Below are 22,299 nucleotides of genomic sequence, written 5' to 3' on the forward strand. Positions count from 1 at the left end.
TATTGGCATGTTTGACTTGTTCATTCAGCAAGTATTTAATGATCTCTAATAATCAAGTATTTGTGATCTCAAGATACTGTGCTAGATGCTATGGGAAATTCATGGATTCTGCCTTCATGTTGCTTATGGTCTGATAGGTGAGAAAGACTTAAGCACAAAAATACAAGGAAGAAAATAATAGGTGACACAATGGTATAATGATCAACACAGAGTAGATGCTCAAAAAATATTTTTCTACCAGATTTTTGTTTTCATTCATTGATAAGTAAAATTGACCTGTTTGTATTTCATTTGCTGTCTTGATATATGTGGCTTTCCTGTGCTTTTTTACCTGGTGGCAGTATTGGTTTAGAATTCTTAATTTTCTTTAGGCTTATTGATTGAAGATACCAGTCACCTAGTAATCTCAAGCAAGTACTGACACACAGCCAGCATCAAATTCAAAGGCATGAGTAGAAAGAATGGGTATGAAACACCAGGGTAAATGGGAAGGGAGTGGAAAGTGAGGGCTGCGGAAGTCAAGCAATAATGATTTAGACTACGACAGAAAAATAATGGCTTGTAAATGACCAGTTCAACAGTATGTAATGTGAGAGACAAGTTATGTTCTAGAGGCCAATTATTGACTTGCACAGAATTATGCAAATAATTGCCAGTATGTTTCCTTAGGAATTTAAGCCAATTTCCTCATAACTTCATCTTCCTTATCAGTTAGGCCAAGTTAGTGTTTTTCAAGCTGCAGGTATATCCTATTAATGGATTGTGAAATCAGTTTAGTGGGTTCCTGCCAACGTTTGAAGAATAATACAGCATTGAAAATATCAGAGCGCATCACACATAGAGGAGGTAGAAATGTTTTATGAAACTTTGTGAGTACTGAATTATAATTTAAAATATAATCCTAAATATTATTTGGAAAAGAAAAAGTCAGCTCTTAATAAATGTTCAAAGGGATTGATTTTGAAAGATGTTGTGGAGGAAAGGGAGATAGCCAGTTTAAAATAGTAATTGTCCCAAATCTCCTACTGTGGCTTGTGGCAATCTGCTATTTATCCCAGAAATACCATTTCAAATGTGTTTTGTATATTCTCCAGATAGAAGTCCCATTTTAGTTAATACCATTACATTTCCTGCTCTATAGGATCCTCTTTCAAACATTAGCTAACCTAAATTAGAAGAATATTGCTTTTCTTATGTGGATGCAAATAAATATATTCAACATGAATCCCTTAACAAGTGGTTCCAATATTCCTCATCCATTGTTTCTATGTTGTCACGGCCTCCTTCACTAGAGCTGATGGAATGTTTTTAAATGAGTGAGTGGAGTATATAAATATCTTACCTGAAAAATAGCTTCATTAAATGAAGTAATTACCAAGAGGCTGTATGTCTGTGACTTTTGATGTCTTATTCAACATATTTCTTCATGGCGATCGTACCTCTGGGTTATGGTCAGAACATAGGAAGAAATACCATAAGGAAGTGAACATTAGAATGATATTCATTATAATAGGATTCTAGTCACTTATAAAAGTTTATTCACCACTACAAATTATTAAAGATGCTTATTAATAGTTAAGTAGATTTTAGTCTTTATGAAAAGAGGACTGTAAAGTAAGCCAGACCTTCTAGTCATAGCTAAAATAATAAACTTTTGACCTAATTTTGCTTAATCTGATTAAGTAAATTTTAGGATAAGTTCTGAAAAACCTTGCAAGATATTTTTTGGTTAGTTTTCCTTAAAGTTAAATGTACATTGATTTGTAGGGTATTTCTCAGAAAAATCTAGTACTGAGCTAGTACAGAATGTGAATAATTTCTTGCCTGAAATATGAGATTGATGTTTACAGGGCAGTTGTCCAGAATCTTCTCGCTGAATTGGAAAGTATTTCAGTTTTCATCACTGTAGGTTCTTTTAATTTCACAAATGTGTTATTTAAAACATAAATCCTATTGGTACACAGGAAACCCCATTTAAAATTAAATTTTAAAACACTCTTGAGAATTCCATGGAACATTTTTGGTTTTATAGTTTATAATTTCTAGCAAGAGAAAAAGTACCTTTTATACCTGAAAAATATAGTTTCAGAGATAGCTAAATCCAAAATACATAATACACGTGAAAGAATAGCATTGTTAATATCTTAAATACTGAATGCTTGAACACAACATAAAAACTTTTATTTTCTCAAAATAAGCTAGGCTGCAAATTTAAGGGTGGGAAATTCAGTACCAGAGGTAAAAGAAATTATTTCTGGGTTAAGAAGTTCTACATTTTACTTTAATATCAAAATGAACTGGTCTTTTAAAAACTTATTCTGTAGTTTTAATGTATGTAAATTTTTTGGCTTGATAAACTTGGAAGAATTTACCAGTGTTACATACTTTGTTTCTTTCTCTCTTATGGTATGATTTAAATCAGTCCTTTTCTCTTTGTTCTCTTATAGTATAGCTCTGAAGTAGAGTTAGGGCTATGCCTTTGGTATTTGGGTAGAATGTTTGCCTGTGATTTCTCATTCTCAGAGCCACTTCTGAGCATTTCTGTGGATATGTCACAAAAAAATAGAATTTGATTCTTTTTGACCAATCTGCTAAAATACTACTGATCCAAACTGCCACTGGATGAAATAAAGCATAAACCATAAGACTTGAAAAGGAGTTTATATGCAAGGACGATTAGCAAGGGAGTCCAAGATATATAGAAGGACAGCTTTTACAAATTAAAGCTATGGTAAGTATTTAAAAGAAAAAACAACTTTCAAAAATACCAAGTTTACAGTTACTCTCTTCAAGGTGGAAAATAGCAGTTTTCTCACATAATTTTCATATCCAGAAAGGTTGTCACCTATCTTTAGATATCAACATTGCCAAAATCAGGGATACTGTTTTTATCAGAGAGTGACTCTCAGGGAAGACTCAAGGTTTCGTTTACTAGGGAAACAAGAACTAAGTAGGGGGGCTATTTTTCCTGATGTTACTTTATCTCAGGGTTGCATAGTGTGTTTTCAGGGGATCTGAAGGTCACCTTTGGTTTCAGTGGTTCATTAAAAGAATACATAGAACTCAGAAAAGCTGTTATAGTTATGCTTTTTTATAGCAAAAAGATACAGATTTAAATAAGCAACTGAAAAAAGGGTCATAGGGCAAAGTCCAGGAAACACCAGACATGAGCTACTAGTTGTCCTCTTCCAGTGAAATCATGCAGCAGCACTTAATTCTAGCAATGCTGTGTGATGACATGCTTGGAGTATTGCCAACCAAAGAAGCTCCTCCAAGCTTAAGTGTCCAGGTTTTTTATTGTGGGCTGGTCACATAGGCATGGCTAACTGCCCATGTGGTTGACCTTTAGTCTCCAGCCCCTTTAGAAGTTAAGCTGATACTGAATGGACCAAAGCCCCGCCATAAATCACATGTTAGCATAGACTATCTGGGGAGGCCTAGGACTCCCAGGTAAACTAAAAATGTTCTTATCAAACAGGGTATTCCATGGGCTCAAAGGTTATCTCCCGGGGTTGACCAAGGATAAAAACCTTTCTTTGGAATGTGAAAGGTTTATACAACTTAGGCATGCTGTGTTAATTCTCTACAATGTTGTTTTATTTTGTTTTCTGACTCTGGAATGTGATGTGCATTGCTTACCGTGGTTAAGGTGTCAGTTTTGTCTTCCAATTTCCTCCTACAGCATGGCTTCAAGCACATAAATTTGTTTAGTTATTTTCTGATGCAGTATCATTACTTTATTGTTTTGTTTTATTATGTGTGATAAAAGGTCACACTTATATACACAAAAAACTTCTTATAATTTAGTTAGTAAAACTAGAGTTATGCAATACTAAGTCTTTACTGAGCCTTCCATTCTCTTTTCATGTTTCTACCAGAAGAGTCAATTTCTTGTCTGTAGATTATAGTAGAGACTTAAGGCTAGGCAAATAATGAGGACAGAGCAGAATCTGTCTGTGGATGACAGAACTCAGTGATTCAGGTTAATTTGTAGTAGCCAATGATAGAATAGTGAAGAGTGTAATACCTTTTTTTCTGAAATAACTCATAATCACTTTATAAAGATTTAGTTAATAATTACCTTGAGAGGAAAAAGTATATTATGGATAGAGTAGGTGTTAAGTAGTCTTTAGGATCTTCTAATTTATCCCTAATTTATCTTCTAATTTATCTAAATATCTTGGCATTGTCACCTGGAAACAAAATATTTCTTTAAAAAAATTCATTTTTAAAAATAGTTATTCTGCCAGTCTGTGTAGATGGACATGATTATGCTTCTGTCCAAGCTGAAAGTTATACAACTGCTAAAGTGTCTTTATTTTATTGTAATACATTTTACTAAATATAATTGTTTTGAACTCCTCTTCCTGACTTCTAATTTCTTTTCATGTGGAGGACTTGATAAGCAGGATGACTTTTACAATAGTTTTGAGCTCGTAAATAATCTAGAGTATATAAAACATATCTAATCATTTTTAGCTCCTGTTCTTTTATGAGATAAATGGGAAAGCCTTTGTGGCTGTCTGGCACAAAGGAAACCATAACGACAATTTTGTTATAAAAGACATAGTAAGAGTTTATTATTCTGAATTTGGGGGCTGATTTTGGGAAATGCAATATCAAAATGTTATCAGAGGAGAAAAGACATGAGTAAGTAACTAAAGAATAAAGGCTGCCAGCAATATTTAAAATAAACTGAGCATCAAGTGATAATATTTATTAAGAACTTCTTTGAGATGAGAAACTTTTGTTTAAACAGTTCAAAGATATGACAAAAGCACAAAAGATTAGGCCCTCAAGATTCTTTTGTTAATGTAAGAAACCTCTGCTATTTGGGCACTAAATACGCTTTAACTGGTTTTTGTTCTAAGTAGACCTATACTCAAAGATTAATTTGTCAGTTTAACAGAAAAGAAAATACAAATTCTAGTATTACTATTTTTGGATGCCATCCATACTTTATAGATTAGGATTCACAAGTCTTTTCTCCATCTTAGGGATAAATTTGTTTATATTTAGCTAACTTTATTTTAAAAAGTTAGTAAATTTTTATGCTTCTTTCAGATGTATTATTTGCAGGAATTAGAAACCAAGACAAAGTCTATTTCGCTTTATACCTTCTACAACCTGTTGTGCACCCTCAAATTTGTCTTTTTTTTTTTTTAGAATTCATAATGATTTTTTTTTCATTATAGCTCGTTTACATGTTCTGTCAGTTTTCTCCTGTATAGCATGATGACTCAGTTACACATACATGTATACATTTCTTTTTTCTCACATAATCATGTTCCATCGTAAGTGACTAGGCATGGTTCCCAGTGCTGCACAGCAGGATCTCACTGCTAATCCATTCCAAAGGCAATAGTTTGCATCTCTTAACCGCAAGTTCCCAATCCATCCCACTCCCTCCCCCTTGGCAACCACAAGTCTATTCTCCAAGCCCACGATCTCCTTTTCTGTGGAAAGGTTCATTTGGACTGTATATTAGATACCAGATATAAGTGATATCATATGGTATTTGTTTTTCTCTTTCTGACTTACTTCACTCAGTATGAGAGTCTCTAGTTCCATCCACGTTGCTGCAAAGGGCAGTATTTCGTTCTTTTTTATGGCTGAGTAGTATTCCATTGTGTATATATACCACATCTTCCTAATCCAGTCGTCTGTCGATGGACATTTGGGTTGTGTCCATGTCTTGGCTATTGCGAATAGAGCTGCAGTGAACATGCAGGCGCGTGTGTCTTTTTCAAGGAAAGTTTTGTCCGGGTATATGCCCAAGAGTGGGATTGCTGGATCATATGGTAGTTCTATGTATAGATTTCTAAGGTATCTCCATACTGTTCTCCATAGTGGCTGTACCAGCTTACATTTCCACCAACAGTGCAGGAGGGTTCCCTTTTCTCCACATCCCCTCCAGCACTTGTTATTTGTGGGCTTATTAATAATGATGGCCATTCTGACTGGTGTGAGGTGGTACCTCATGGTAGTTCTGACTTGCATTTCTCTGCTAATGAGGGATGTTGAGCATTTTTTCATGTGCTTGTTGGCCATCTGTATGTATATCTCTGGAGAAATGTCTATTCAGGTCTTTTGTCCATTTTTTCCATTGGGTCGTTGGTTTTTTTGCTGTTGAGTTGTGTAAGTTGTTTGTATATTTTAGAGATTAAGCCCTTGTCAGTTGCATTATTTGAAACTATTTTCTCCCATTCTGTAAGTTGTCTTTTTGTTTTCTTTTGGGTTGCCCTTGCTGTGCAAAAGCTTGTCAGTTTGATTAGGGAGTTGACTTGGGAGACTGACCTGACAAAACGTTTGTAAGGTTGATGTCAGAGAATGTTTTGCCTATGTTCTCTTTCAGGAGTTTGATGGTGTCTTGTCTTATATTAAGTCTTTAAGCCATTTTGGGTTTATTTTTGTGCATGGTGTGAGGGCGTGTTCCAGTTTCATTGATTTGCATTGTCCAGGTTTCCCAGCAATACTTGCTGAAAAGACTGTCTTTTTCCCATTTTATGTTCTTGCCTCCTTTGTCAAAGATTAATTGACCATAGGTGACTGGGTTTATTTCTGGGTTCTCTATTCTGTTCCACTGGTCTGTCTGTCTGTTTTGATACCAGTACCACACTGTCTTGATAACCGTGGCTTTGTAATATTGCCTGAAGTCTGGGAGAGTTATGCCTCCTGCTTGGTTTTTGTTCCTCAGGATTGCTTTGGCAATTCTGGGTCTTTTGTGGTTCCATGTAAACTTTTGGATTGTTCTAGTTCTGTGAAAAATGTCATGGGTAATTTGATAGGGATTGCATTGAATCTGTAGATTGCTTTGGGTAGTACGGCCATTTTTGCAATATTAATTTTTCCGACTCATGAGCATGGAATGTCTTTCCATTTCTTTACATCTTCTTTAATTTCCTTGATTAATGTTTTATAGTTCTCAGCATATAAGTCTTTTACCTCCTTGGTCGGGTGTTCCCAGGTGTTTGATTTTTGGGGGTGCAATTTTAAAAGGTATTGTATTTTTGTATTCCTATTCTAAAGTTTGTTGGGTGATTTCTGAATGTTAATCTTCTATCCTGCCACTTTGCTGAATTTGTTGATCAGTTCAAGGAGTTTTTGGGCTGAGTCTTTGGGGTTTTCTATGTATCGTGTCATGTCGTCTGCATACCGCGAGACCTTTCTCTTCTCTTCCTATTTGGATGCCTTGTATTTCTTTTGTTTGTCTGATTGCTGTAGTTAGGGCTTCCAATACTATGTTGAATAGCAGTGGTGAGAGTGGGCATCCTTGTCTTTTTCCAGATTTTAGTGGGAAGGCTTTCGGCTTTTCTCCATTGAGTGTTATATTGGCTGTGGGTTTGTCATAAATGGCTTTTATTATGTTGAGGGATGTTCCCTCTGTACCCACTTTGGTGAGAGTTATTATCATAAATGGACGTTGGACTTTGTCAAATGCTTTCTCTGCATCTACTGAGATGATCATATGGTTTTCGACTTTTCTTTTGTTAATGTGGTGTATGACGTTGATTGATTTGCGTATGTTGAACCATCCTTGTGAACCTGGGATGAATCCCACCTGGTCATGGTGTACAATCTTTTTGATGTGTTGTTGGATTCGGTTGGCTAAAATTTTGTTGAGAATTTTTCCGTCTATATTCATCAAAGATATTGGCCGATAGTTTTCCTTTTTGGTGGTATGTTTGTCTGGTTTTGGAACGAGGGTGATGGTGGCATCATAGAATGTCTTTGGGAGTGTTCCCTCTTCCACAGCCTCTTAAAAAAAAGTTTAAGGAGGATGGGCATCAGTTCCTCTTTGTATGTTTGGTAGAATTTGCCTGTGAAGCCATCTGGTCCTGGACTTTTACTTGTAGGGAGTGTTTTTATGACATATTCAATTTCATTTCTAGTGATTGGTCTGTTCAGTTGATCTATTTCTTCTTGAGTCAGTTTTGGCAGGCTGTAAGACTCTAGAAAGTTGTCCCTTTCTTCTAGGTTGTCAAATGTGTTGGCATACAATTGTTCACAGTATTCTCTCACGGTTTTTTGTTTTTCCGTTAGTATCCGTTGTGACTTGTCCTTTTTCATTTCTTATTTTGTTTATTTGGGTTTTCTTCTCTCCTCTTCTTTGGTGAGCCTGGCCATAGGTTTGTCAATTTCGTTTACCTTTTCAAAGAACAAGCTCTTGGTTTTATTAATTTTTTTTCTATTTTTCCTGAATCTCCATTTTATTGATTTCCTCTCTCTGATCTTTCTGATTTCCTTCCTTCTGCTGACCATAGATTTTGTTTGTTCTTCTTTTTCTAATTCATGTAGGTGGTGGGTTATGTTGTCAGTTTGAGATCTTCCTTCTTTTTTGAGAAAGGCCTGTATTGCTATGAACGTTCCTCTGAGCACTGCTTTTGTGGCGTCCCACAGATTTTGAGTGGTTGTGTCTTCATTATCATTTGTCTCGAGGTATTTTTTAATTTCCTTCTTGATTTCCTCACTGACCCATTGGTTTTTTAGTAGCATGTTGTTTAGTCTCCATGTAGTAGATATTTTTCTCATTTCTTTTCCTGTGGTTGATTTCTAGTTTCATGCCATTGTGGTCAGAGAAGATACTTGAAACAATTTCTATACTCTTAAATTTGTTGAGGTTAGCTCTGTGCCCCAGTATGTGATCAATCCTTGACAATGTCCCATGCGCACTTGAGAAGAATGTGTATTCTGACTTTTTTGGGATGTAGTGTCCTGAAAATGTCGATTAAGTCTAACTTTTCTATCATGTCCTTTAGGATCTCTGTTGCCTTATTGATTTTCTGTCTAGAGGATCTGTCCATTGATGTGAGTGGGGTGTTAAGGTCTCCTACTATGATTGTATTCCCATCAATTTCTCCTTTTATGTCTATTGATATTTGTTGTATGTATCTGGGTGCTCCTATATTTGGGGCATATATGTTGACGATTGTAATATCCTCTTCTTGAATGGATCCTTTAACCTTTAAATAGTGTCCTTCTTTGTCTTTCTTTATGGCTTTCATTCTAAAGTCTATTTTGTCTGACATGGGTATTGCAACTCCTGCTTTCCTGTCTTGTCCATTGGCATGAAATATCTTTTCCCATCCCCTCACTTTCAATCTGTATGTGTCCTCTGTCCTAAGGTGAGTTTCTTATAGGCAGCAGATTGAAGGTTTTTGCTTTTTTTATCCAATCAGCCACTCTGTGTCTTTTGATTGGAGCATTCAGTCCATTGACATTTAAGGTGATAATTGATAGATGTTTACTTATTGCCATTTTAAACCTTGTTTTCCAGTTGATTCTATGATTCTCCATTCTTCCTTTCTTTTTCTGGTTGGCTGGTCTCCATTTATTTTATGCTTGAGTACTTTTCTTTTTTTTTTTTTTGGTAAATGTGATGTTCGGTTTTGATTCGTGCTTGCCCTGTGTTTTAGGTATGTCAGCCCCTTCCTATAACTGAGCCTCAAACACTTCATTACAATAATAAAATTTAAAAAAAAAGAAAAAATGAATCTATTTATTTCCTTACTTCCCTTGCCCACATTGTATGATTTTGATCTCTTTTTTTAAAAAAAAGAAAAACATCTTCATGATTAGATTCGTATGCCGGCTTATTTAAGTGACTGCTCTCTAATTGTGGTTTCCTCCATCCTAGTTCTTCCTCTTTTTTTTTTTTTTTAAATTTAGAGAAGCCCTTTTGGTATTTCTTTTAGAATGGGTTTTGTATGGCTGTACTCTTTTAGCTTTTGTTTGTTGGAGAAATTCTTTATTTCCCCTTCTGTCTTAAATGATATTCTTGCTGGATAGAGTATTCTAGGTTGCAGATTTTTTCCTTTCAGTGCTTTAAATATACCTTGCCACTCCCTTCCGGCCTGTAGTCTTTCTGTGGAGAAATCAGCTGATAGCCTTATAGGGGTTCCCTTATAATTAATGCTTTGCTTTTCTCTTGCTACCTTTAGGACCCTCTCTTTAACTTTTGCCATTTTTATTATAATATGTCTTGGTGTGGGCCTGTTTGGGTTCAACTTGTTTGGGGCCCTCTGTGCTTCCTGTATCTTGAAATCAGTATCCTTTAGACTGGGAAAGTTTACAGCGATAATTTCTTCAAATATATTTTCAATCCCCCTTTCTTTTTCTTCTCCTTTTGGAATTCCCATTATGCGTAGATTGGCCCGCTATATATTATCCCATAGGTCTCTTACATTGCTTTCATGTTTTTTCATTTGGTTTTCTGTCTGCTGTCCTGTTTTGGTGATTTCTATTAGTCTATCTTCCACATCACTAATTCGTGCCGCTGCATAATTCATTCTGGTCCTTATTGCCCTTAGCTCAGTTTGCAAATGAATTTTCTAGTATTTCTTGGCTCCTCCTTATATTTCCTAGCTCCTTTCTGAGGGAGTCTGTGTTACTGTTCATATCTTCTTTCAATTCCTTCAGTATTTTTGCTATTTCCCTTTTGAACTCAGTGTCTCTCAGAGCGCAGAGGTCTGTTTCATTGTTGACTGTTTTAGGTGAATTCTCCTGTTGCTTTAACTGGGAATGGTTTCTGAGCTTCTTCATCTTGCTTCTGCTTTTCTTTTTCTGTGAGTTTGGGGAACCCAAACTGTATTCTTGTATGGCTATTTCTTTGCCAGAGTGCTCCTTTGAATTTTTGGGGGGGAGAGTTGTTACTGTTCATTTTTTGGTGTGGGAGTTTGAATGTTTGCTCTCTCTTTCTTCAGTGTGAGCAGACTGTTATCCCCAGGATGCTCAGTGTGTTTTCTGGGAAAAAGAGGCAATGAGTAGGACCAGCAGACAGTTCCTGTTCACTAGGCTCTCAATAGCAGCAAGGACCTGCAGGAAGGTGGCAGAGGCTACTCCTAATTACTGGGCCTTGGGAAGTGGTAATGAGCTCTAGGCAGATCTACAGGGTGACCATAGCATTTGGCAGTAGCAGCAGCAGCATGCGTGAGTTCCCAGGGGAGCGAGAACAATAACAGCTAGTGTTCAATTGCAATGCCCTCCTCTGTGGTGGAACCGCAGGTGGTGCCTGTTCAGGAACCCCGATTGGTAGTGGGCCATGCCCATCTCTAGAGTCAGTGATAACTGCAGTGGTTTTCCCCTACCACCTGTAGACCATGCATGAAGCAACCTGCTTCACTTAGCCCACATAGGAGGTGCTGCACAGGCTGCTCCTAGTTGCAGGATCCTGGGAATTGACAGAGATCAGGCATTGGGGTACTGCCTGAATCATCCAGCAGTAGCAACAGCAGGGCTGGTGTGTTTCAAGGGGTGCAAGAGCACCGACAGGCGGTATTTGGTCACAGTGCCCTCCTCTGTGATTCCCTTCAGGTGACTGGAGCTACAAGTGGTGCCTGTTCACTGACCCCTAGTGGTGGTGGTCTACTTCCACCTCTGGAGCCAAGGATAACTGCAGTGGTTTGCCTCCGCCTCCTGTTAACCATGCAAGAGGCACCTCGTCCCGCTTAGCCCCCTCAGGATGTGCTGCAGAAGCTGTTCCTACTTGCACGTTCCTGGGAAGGGACAGCGATCAATTGTCTGGGCACTGCCCAGAGCAGTGGCAGCAGCAGGGCGGGTGTGCACCCAGGGGAGTGAGAGCAACCACATGTGGTGTTCTGTCACACTGTCCTCTGTGGTACCCTCCCAGGTGGTTGGGGCTGCAAGTGGTTTTTGTTCAGTTATCCCCAGTGGGGGTGGGCCACACCCATCTCTGGAGTCAGGGATTACTGTGGTGGTTTGCCCCTGCCACCTGCAGATCATGCAAGAAGCATCCTGTCCCACTTAGCCTATGCAGGAGGTGCTGCACCAGCTGCTCCTAGTTGTAGGATCTTGGGAAGGGACAATGACCAAGTGTCTGGGTGCTGCCCAGAGCATTTGGCAGTGGCAGCTGCAGGGCGGTTGTGTTCCCAGGGGAGTGAGAGCAACAGCATATGGTGCTTGGTAGGCACTGCCTCACACTTAGCCCCCTGATGCCCTTAGCCCACACAAGAGGTGCACAAGAAGCGCCCAATCTCCTGTAAATGATCAAGAGGCTTCTTGCCGCCTGCAGTCTGCACCAGAGTTGCCTGATCTCCCACACGGTAGCAAGTGGCTTCTCACTGCTCATGGCCTGTGCCAGAGCCACCCCGCCCTCTGGGAGCCCACGGGTGCACATGCATGCTCAGGCACAGGGAGTTTCCTATGGCGGTCCACCCCTTGTCCTCTCACCCTCCCCAACAATAGTGTCTTGCCTCTCCTGCGGGTCTGGACCTTCTCCCAGGTTCCCTCTGTCATTACATTCCACTCCCCAGCCTGTGGCGTACTGCTCCCCCACCATGGCGCACTTCACCTTAGCCCCTTAGGCTCTCTCCACACCACCAACCTGTCTTCTCCCAGGGAGTGACCTCCAAAGCCTAGGTCTCAGCGCCCAGTCCCCACCCCAGTGTCTCAGGCTGTGGTGTCCGGGCTAGTGGTTCAGATGATCTGTGTGGCTCACTCTGCATTGCCGTTCTTAGTTCGGCTGCTGCGCTTTTCTCGTCAACTTTGAGGTCCCTCCGACTTGGCTGATCTTTCCATCAGTTAGGTGGCTTCCTAGGATGTGGGTTCCTTTTGTCCTCCTGAATGCTAGTCCCATCCTGATTCCTTTACTCTCTCTCTCTTTTTTCTTTTGTTCTACACAATTATGTCAAGAGTTTCTTGCCCTTTTTGTAGGTTTAAGTTCTGCCAGCATTCAGTTGATGTTCTGTACAAGTCGTTTTACATGTAGATGTTTTTTTGATGTGTTTGTGGAAGAAGGTGAGCACTACCTCTTACTCCTCCACATCCTCAAATTTATCTTTTAATATTTTCTTTCACATTCTGAAACAACCAGATAATTTTACTTTAAGACAAAGTCAGACTCCATTTCCCATGTTATTAAAAGAAAAATTCATCATTTTGCATATATGCCTCTTGAAAGACACACAAATCTTCTTTTATAGCTCTTTTTTAAAAACAGATACATATACAAACATATCTCAGATGCTCATTTATATCTTTTCAACTTATTAATTAACGACCATTTACAATGTATAAAAGCAAAGCCATCGGTATGTTAAAACTGTTTTTGTTGACCAGTATTTGTTTCAGTCTCTATAAATGATAAGTGACTTGCTCAGGTGTTATAATTTATATTCAAGGATTACTAATTAAATGATTAACTCAATATTAGTTTAGGAATTAGAAAAATTTCTATAAAGTTTCATTAATTAGGCTTTTTTTGGGTTTGTGAAAACAAACCCAAGCCTTTCATAAGTTAGAATGGTATACTAACATTTTAATTCACACTGTGATAAGATCAGGAAAGAGACATATAGCTGTTTTAAAACAGCATTATTAAGACAGTCTAATTTGTTCAAGGATTCACCTTGAATAGGTATACGAACTTCTTGAACTCCATACTTTTCTGTTCTATTTTTCATACTAAATATTTTAGCTTTTCAAATTCTGTTTTAAACTACTAAAGGTTTCTTAATATTTCTCTATCAATTTATATCATATTACTTATCTTGTCAACCTACATACAAGGCTATTAATTTAACTCATAGCTAAAGTTTTTTTTTCTTTTGCTATGTATAGACTTAAGAGAAATTTTTCTTTAAGAGCCAACAGACTTAAATCAGTGAAAGTTAAACATTTTCTTCCTTTTCTAGAAGTTCTTAAGTTCTCTTATTTTAAATTTATTATAATGTTTAGTCTCTATAAGATAATCAAAGAAGAAATTCAGGTAAATTTAAGAGACTTACAGTTTTCCTTCAGAGCAGGATTTCTCAACCTTGGCACTATTGACATTTTGAGGAAAGTTTATTTGGGAGGGCTCTCCTGTGTTTGCAAGGTAGTTAGCAGTCCTGGTCTCAACCCAGTAGATGCCAATAGCACCCCACTCTTAAACATACACACACCCACCATTGTGACAGCATGTCTCCAGATAATACCAAATGACCCCAGAGCAGAAAAGGATCAAAATTACTCCCAGTTAAGAATCATTGCTCCAGATAGACAAAGGTGCTCAGAAAATGTATACCACTTAATGGATGAATCATATTAGTCTTAGGGAAAAGCTTTGAAAAGCATTCTGAAGAGTTTATAGCTGGACTTCTCTCTCTTTGTGTGTATGTTGTTTTTGTAGTACTGTCCAATCAGATTCTGGGTTGAACTGAGGGCACAACTTTAGGTTTATTAACACCTTGATTTTGGACACCAGGATGTTTCTCACATCTTTACTTGACTCATTTGTATATTTATACTTTCTTACTGGCTTTTGAGAGAGGTGAGGGTAGAAGTCATGCACCCAGAGCTTTTTAGATTTCTTGCATTGGTAATGAAGTTCCAGGCAAGCCAGAGGCAATCATTCTCATTCACTCACAAATTCAGGCTCCTTTGTAGAACGATTATACAAACCAAGGAAAACCTTCTTTAAAGTCTCTACCCTTTGCTCTAAAGCCATGTAAAAATAATTTCAAATTTTATTCTTTGCGTATGTTTTGTTCTCTTTGATGGTAAATCTGTCAGTTGGAATTAGATATCCCTATATGGTGAGTTTGTATGACAACTTTTCTGATCTATTAATCTCAAATAGCATCCTGAGGAAGAGAGAATGTTAGCTTTAGAAAGTTTATAGTTGTAAACAGACTTTTGAGAAAAGCTACGCCTTAATTCTCAGACTTCAGACAGTGTTACAAAGTTACAGTAATCAAGACAGTGTGGTGCAAAAACAGACATACATACAGATCAGTGGAACAGAATAAGGAGTAAACCCAGACTCCTACGGTCAATTAATCATCAACAAAGGAAGCAAGAATATAAAAAGGGGAAAGGACAGTCTCTTCAGCAAGCAGTGCTGGGAAAACTGGGCAGCTGCACATAAATCAATGAAACTAGAACACACCCTCACACCATGCACAAAAATAAACTCAAAATGGCTTAAAGACTTAAACATAAGGCACCATAAAACTCCTAGAAGAGAACATGGGCAAAACATTGTCTGACATCAACCATACAAATGTTAGGTCAGTGTCCCAAGGCAATAGAAATAAGCAATTGGGACCGAATCAAACTTATAAGCTTTTGCACGAAAAGAAAACCACACACACACAAGAAAGACAACTTTCAGAATGGGAGAAAATAGTTGCAAATGAAGCAAGTGACAAGGGCTCAATCTCTAAAATATACAAACAACTCACACAATTCAACAACAAAATACAAACAACCCTATCAAAAAATCCACAGAAGACCTAAATAGACATCTCACCAAAAAAGACATACAGATAGCCAGTAGGCACATGAAAAAATGCCCAACATTACTAATTATTCAAGAAAAAATGTAAATCAAAACCACAACGAGGTACCACCCCACACCAGTCATAATATCCATCATTAAAAAGTCTACAAATAGCAAATGCTGGAGAGGATGGGGAGAAAAGGGAACACTCTTACACTGTTGGTGGGAATGTAAAGGTACAGCCACTATGGAAAATAGTATGGAAGTTCCTCTGAAAACTAAATGTAGAACTACCATATGATCCAGCCATCCCACTCCTGGGCATATATCCAGGCAAAACTACAGTTCAAAAAGATACATGTGCCCCATAGCAGAACTATTCACAATAGACAAGACATGGAAACAACCTAAATCTCCATCGACAGATAAATGAATGAAGATGTGGTACATGTACATAATGGAATACTACTCAGCTGTAAAAAGAATGAGAATGTCATTTGCAGCAACATTAATGGAACTAGAGATTCTCATACTAAGTGAAGAAAGAGAAACACAAATAACATATCACTCTTATGTGGAATCTAAAATATGGTACAAATGAACCTATCTACAAAATAGAAGCAGACTCATGGACATAGAGAACAGACTTGTGGTTCTTTAGGGGGAGGGGGAGGGAGTGGGATAGACTAGGAGTTTGGGGTTAGTAGATGAAAACTATTACATTTAGAATGGATAGGCAATGAGGTCCTGCTTTATAGCACAGAGAACTACATCCAGTCTCTTGGAATAGAAACGATGGAAGATAATACGACATAAAGAATATATATGTATGTATGTACGAGTGTATCCACTTTGTGTACAGCAGAAATTGGCAAAACATTGTAAATCAACTATACTTTAAAAAAAAAAGTTAGGCCTTTTTCAAAGAGGAAAAGAGTCTTTTTAAAAAAATAACACAAAAAGTCCCCTAATCCCATCCAGAGACTAAGCCCCACCCACCAGAGGGATTAGAATTGGCTCCACCTACCAGTGGGCAGGCATCAGCCCCTCCCATCAGGAAGCCTACAGCAAGCCCCCCATACTGACTTCAGCCACAAGGGGGGCAGACACCAGAAGTAAGAGAGCTACAACTGTATTATCTATAAAAAGGTCACCACACCAAAAACCTGTAAAAATGAAAAGACAGAGAACTATAACTCTGATGAGGGAGAAAGAAAAAACCCCAGAAAGTCAGCTAAGCAATGAGGAGATTCTCAGCCTCCAGGAAAAAGACTTTAGACTGTCGAATCTGAAAATGATGCAAGACATTGGAAATAAACTGGAGGCAAAGATGGATAACTTACAGGAAACACTGAGCAAAGAGATACAAGATATAAAACTTAAACAAGAAGAGATGCAAAATACAATAACTGAAATAAAAAATTCACCAGAAGCAGCCAACAGCAGAATACAGGAGGCAGAATGAATAAACGAGGTGGAGGACAGATTAGTGGAAATTATGGATGTGGAACAGAAAAAAGACTGAAAACAAATGAAGAGAGTCTCAGAGAACTCTGGGACAATGTTAAACGCACCAACATCCTTATTATAGGGGTGCCAGAAGGAGAAGAGAGAGAGAGGAGACAGAAAAAATATTCCAAGAGATAATAGCCGAAAACTTCCCTAACATGGGGAAGGAATCACTCACTCAAATCCAGGAAGCACAACAAGTACCATATAAAATAAACCCAAGGAGGAACACACCGAGACACATATTAATCAAACTGACCAAAGTTAAAGACAAAGAGAAAATCTTGAAAGCAGCTAGGGAAAAGAAACAAGTAACATACAAGGGAACCCCAATAAGGTTATTGGCAGATTTTTCAGCAGAAACTCTGCAGTCCAGAAGGAAGTGGCATGATATACTTAATGCGATGAAAGGAAAAAACCTCCAACCAAGAATACTCTACCCAGCAAGGCTCTCATTTCAGATTTGAAGGAGAAATAAAAACCTCAGATAAGCAAAAGCTGAAAGAATTCAGCAACACTAAACCAGCCTTACAGCAAATACTGAAGGAACTTCTCTAGGCAGGAAAGAAAAGATCAGCAACAGGAAACAAAAATTCCACAAATGACAAGGCTCACCAGTAAAGGTATATATATAGTAAAGATACGAAATCATCCACGCACAATTATATCATCAAAATCAGAAACCATGAGAAGAGGTGGGTACAAATGCGGGACACCGGAGATGAACTTGCAATTAAGAGAACAACAACTTAAAACAATCTCATATACTTATACACTCTTACATCAAAACTTCAGAATAACTGCAAACCAAAAATCTACAACTGATACACAAACAAGGAATCTCTGGAGAAGAAATATATCTCATAGTAAATAAGTGCATAATCCACCATGAAGGGGGTCATTTGACATCATTCTTGGAATGCTGAAGTCTTCTTAGATCTGATTCTGATTTCCTCTCCATCAAAGAACTTATGATAATTATAATTAAATAATGCCACTGTACAATTAAGTGATATAGTACTACAATTGTGTTATTAATAACCACTTCTCTCCATGGTACTTTGTAAAGTCTATAATGTCTTGTTTATCACATCACCTAGAATGGTGTAATGCCTTTATTGAAGAATCAATGAGACGGAACAAATTGTGAGGACATATTTATATAGTTACACTGTTTTTTAACCAACTTATGCATTTTATATTTTACTTATTTTCAGAGGGTGTATTATTTTTGTTATGCTTACCAGTTGTTATTCTTTTTACTATGCTACATAAAATATTTAATGGTATATAAGGCTTTCTTCTTTATAAAGTTTAGTTGCATAATATAACAATTTAATATAATGCTAATTTTTAAAGAAAAATTGAAATGTAATAGATAAAACTAAGTAGTAAAGATGAAAACCATAAAATTGGGATAAAGTATAGAATAAATTTCCTATTTGTCTCAGCATATTTTCCATTCCACTTCTCCAGTGGGAGTCACTTAATCTGTTTCTTAATAAGATCCATGTTATAATAATCTGTGTGAATGTAATTGTGTGTAAATGTATGTATTTTATTCTGTAAAAAAAAAAATCCTGATGAACAAGATGTTTATGATCCATGTTTTTCATGGATGATGAAAAAATAAATAAATAAATAAAAATAAAAAATAACACAAAAAGAATCAACAGTCCTGGTTTTATAACATCAGCCACAGATGATCAAATGTAATCAAAGTACAAAAAAACTTATTGGCTGATGGTAGCAGCTCCAGATCTTCAGTGGCTGCTCTCCATTCCAGTGGGCACAAAAATATTTTTTTCGTAATTGATTTGAACTCTGAGTGGCACACAACATGAGAACAGCACAGAGGATATCAATAGTCAGAGAACAATAAAATAAATCAGTACTGTAGGGAGTGACGAGGGACTTCACAACTTAATATTGAAACCAGTTATCAGATTAACTAAATCAGTGTCTCAAGACCAGAGGCAAAGGAAAGATGTATCCCAGATGACAAAATAAAACAAAATCCTCAAGACAAATATAAAATACCATCAGGTATTCTGTCATAATGACCTCATAAAGACCAGAGAGTAAGAACATTAAAAACTGTATTATCAACATTGTTCCTACCAAAGGAGAGATTAGTTGTTGTGTACAAATCAGAACCAACATGAAAACCAGACTCAACCAGGAAACAGAAAGCAAACATGAAGAGTCAGAAAAAGAAGTAGGATCAAGTAGATTAAAACCCTTTTTCCAAAAAGAACAAAGCTGGAGACATAACCCTTCCAGACTTCAGGCAGTACTACAAAGCTACAGTAATCAAAACAGCATGGTATTGGCACAAAAACAGAGATCAACGGAATGGAATAGAGAGCTCAGAAATAAATGCACATACCTATGTTCAATTAATCTTTGACAAAGGGGGCAAGAATAGACAATGGAGAAAAGATAGTCTCTTCAGCAAGTTGTGTTGGGAAAGCTGAGCAGGTGCATGTAAATCAATGAAGTTAAAACTCTCCCTCCTGCCATACACAAAAATAAACTCAAAATGGCTTAAAGACTTAAATATAAGATGACACCATAAAACTCCTAGAAGAGATAGTAGGCAAAATATTCTCTGACATAAATCATAGCAATACTTTCTTAGGTCAGTCTCCCAAAACAAAAGAAATAAAGCACAAATAAACAAGTGGGACATAAATAAACATATACACTTTTGCATAGCAAAGGAAACCACAAAAAATGAAAATAACTCATACAGAATGGGAAAAAATATTTGCAAATGATGCAACTGACAAAGGTTTAATTTCCTAAATATACAAGCAGCCCATACAACTCAAAAAATCAAACCCCATCAAAAAATGGGCAGAAGATCTAAATGAGACATTTCTTCAAAGAAGACATGTGGATGGCTAGCAAGCACTTGAAAAGATGCTCAGCATCAGTCATTATTAGAGAAATGCAAACCAAATCTCCAATGAGGTATCACCTCATAACTGTCAGAATGCCCATCATTAAAAAGCCTACAAATCACTGCTGGAGAGAATGTGAAGAAAAGGAAACCCTCCTACACTGTAGGTGGAAATGTTAATTGGTGCAACCTCTATGGAGAACTATATGGAGGTTTCTTAGAAAACTAAAAATAGAGCTGCCATATGATCCAGCAATCTCACTCCTGGGCATATATCCAGAGAAAACTCTAATTCAAAAATACACATGCACATCATATATAGTTCATAACAGCACTATTTACAACAGCCAAGACATGGAAACAACCTGAATGTCCATCAACAGATGAATGGATAAACAAAATGTGGTACATATATATAATGGAATGTGACTCAGCCATAAAGAGAATGAAATAATGCCATTTGCAGCAACATGGATGGACCTAGAGATTATCATGTTAAATGAAGCCAGAGAAAAACAAATACCCATCACTTCTATGTGGAATCTTAAAAAAAAAAAAAAAAAAAAAAAAAAAAAAAAAGATACAAATGAACTTATTTACAAAACAAAGAGAGTCACAGACATAGAAAAACTTTTGGTTACCAAAGGACATAGTGGGTAGAAGGCGAGAGAAATTAGGAGTTTGGGATTAAGATATATACATTACTATATGTAAAACAGATAACCAGGACCTATTGTATAGCACAAGGAACTCTACTCAATATTCTATAATAACCTATATGGGAAAAGAATCAGAGGAATTCCCGTCATGGCTCAGTGGTTAGTGAACCCGACTAGGATCCATGAGGACACAGATTCAATCCCTGACCTTGCTCAGTGGGTTAAGGCTCTGGCATTGCCATGAGCTGTGGTGTAGGTCACAGATGCAGCTCAGATCTGGTGTTGCTGTGGCTTTGGCATGGGCTAGCGGCTCTGGCTCCAATTTGACCTCTAGCCTGGGCACCTCCATATGCCATGGGTGTGGGCCTAAAAAGACAAAAAGACCAAAAAAAAAAAAAAAAAAAAAAAAAAAAAGAATCAGAAAAAGGATAGATGTATAACTGAATCACTTTGCTCTACACCAGAAACTAACACAACATTGTGAATTAACTAAACTTCAATTTAAAAAATGGTTAAAACAAAACAATATAGAAAAACCCTTGACTGGGAGTCGAGAGACTTTGGTTACCTCATCTCTTCAAATAATTAGCTATGCGATTGGGCAGAAGACAATATTTGAGGATCTCATTTTCATTATGGTTATGTATATTAGACTCCTTTCCAGTTCTGACAGTCTTATCATTCTGTAATTCAAGAAATCTCAATGCTATTGCATCTCTGTTTCCACAAAAACAGAACATGAGTAGGAACCTGGATTGCTCAGGAAACAGATGAAAGTCTCAGCAAAGATAATGGAGGAACTTAATGGAGGGACTATATACAATATTCAAACAAAGGAAACCAAGAAAAGATGATGTATCCTGGAGTTAACTCCAATTTGAAGCTATTACCACTGTTAGGCTTGACTTGGTAAAGAAGGAGGAGTTACCAGAAACTGTGAAGAATGAAAGCTGTAGGAGAAGACAACCTAATAGGAGATATGGACATCAGTGGAAGAGTATAGACACTGCCAACTTAAGCCTACCAGTGTTATAGAGTTTGAGAATATACCTCCACTTCTCTCTCCTCCTTCCCTGAAATCACTGCTAATGCTTCCCAGTGGCTAAACCTAACATGGAATTAAACGGCAAGGGATACCAATTGATGCAGTCTACTGATGCAGAATATGTCAATATTCTGGCCATTAGCAGGGTGGAGGATAGAGGACAGATCCAAAGTATCATGAAGAACATTCAGCTCAGGGTTATCCTACTGATAGATGGAAAGCAAAGCAGGATACAGTGATAACAAAAATACTTTATGGCAAATCATCCTCTTCTGGATTTTAGCTGCCAAGTCCACCATAATTTTAACATCTGGAAGCTTTAGCGGGAGCCTGCTTTGTGGCTGGGAGAGGCTGTTCTCATAATTTGGGGATGGTGGTGAAAAGGAAATAAGTTATTAAGTAAATATTTCCATAATGATTTCTCTTATATTTAATCCATCACTTCTTACTTTGAAAGAGTAAGTGCTATGCAGATTGCTGTCATAACTGAAATACTTGATTTTACCTGTATTCTCCCCTTGTAATAAAGTGGATAGAAAATGATCAGAACAAGATAATTTTCAATGAAGAAAAAAATTCCATGGGGCATACTTTACCATCTGTAATTATTTTACAGATGTCTATTTTGCACGAAAAACAACACAGTTGTTAAGACACGCAAAACTGTGTTAATGACCAGCTATATTTCTGTAAAAGCAGATGCTAAGAAAGCACAATAAAGAAGTAAAACCAAATTAAGCTTACAATGAACGCTGAAACTATACTGTCTACTTTGGAAACAAGTGATTGATTGTTATAAAATAAATGAGTAAATATGCACATAGTTAACCATATCTTATATCACAGAGCTAATGCACCAGAAATTTATTTCTGTGTGTTTAAATTTGCTAGCTTAACTAGAAAATAATGTTATTTTAAATATAGATGCCTCAGAAGATTTTTTGTGATGGAGATTTCAAAA

At 37.2% G+C, this 22,299-nt stretch overlaps 1 protein-coding gene across 12 annotated transcripts in view; it reads left to right on the forward strand.

Moving 5' to 3' along the window:
- Positions 1-22,299, forward strand: part of C1H6orf183 (chromosome 1 C6orf183 homolog) — a 203,437-nt gene that overhangs the window by 3,906 nt on the left and 177,232 nt on the right. The gene's annotated exons all lie outside the window — the stretch shown is intronic.

Source organism: Sus scrofa, chromosome 1 (assembly GCF_000003025.6).
Source record: "Sus scrofa isolate TJ Tabasco breed Duroc chromosome 1, Sscrofa11.1, whole genome shotgun sequence".
NCBI classification, from domain to species: domain Eukaryota; kingdom Metazoa; phylum Chordata; class Mammalia; order Artiodactyla; family Suidae; genus Sus; species Sus scrofa.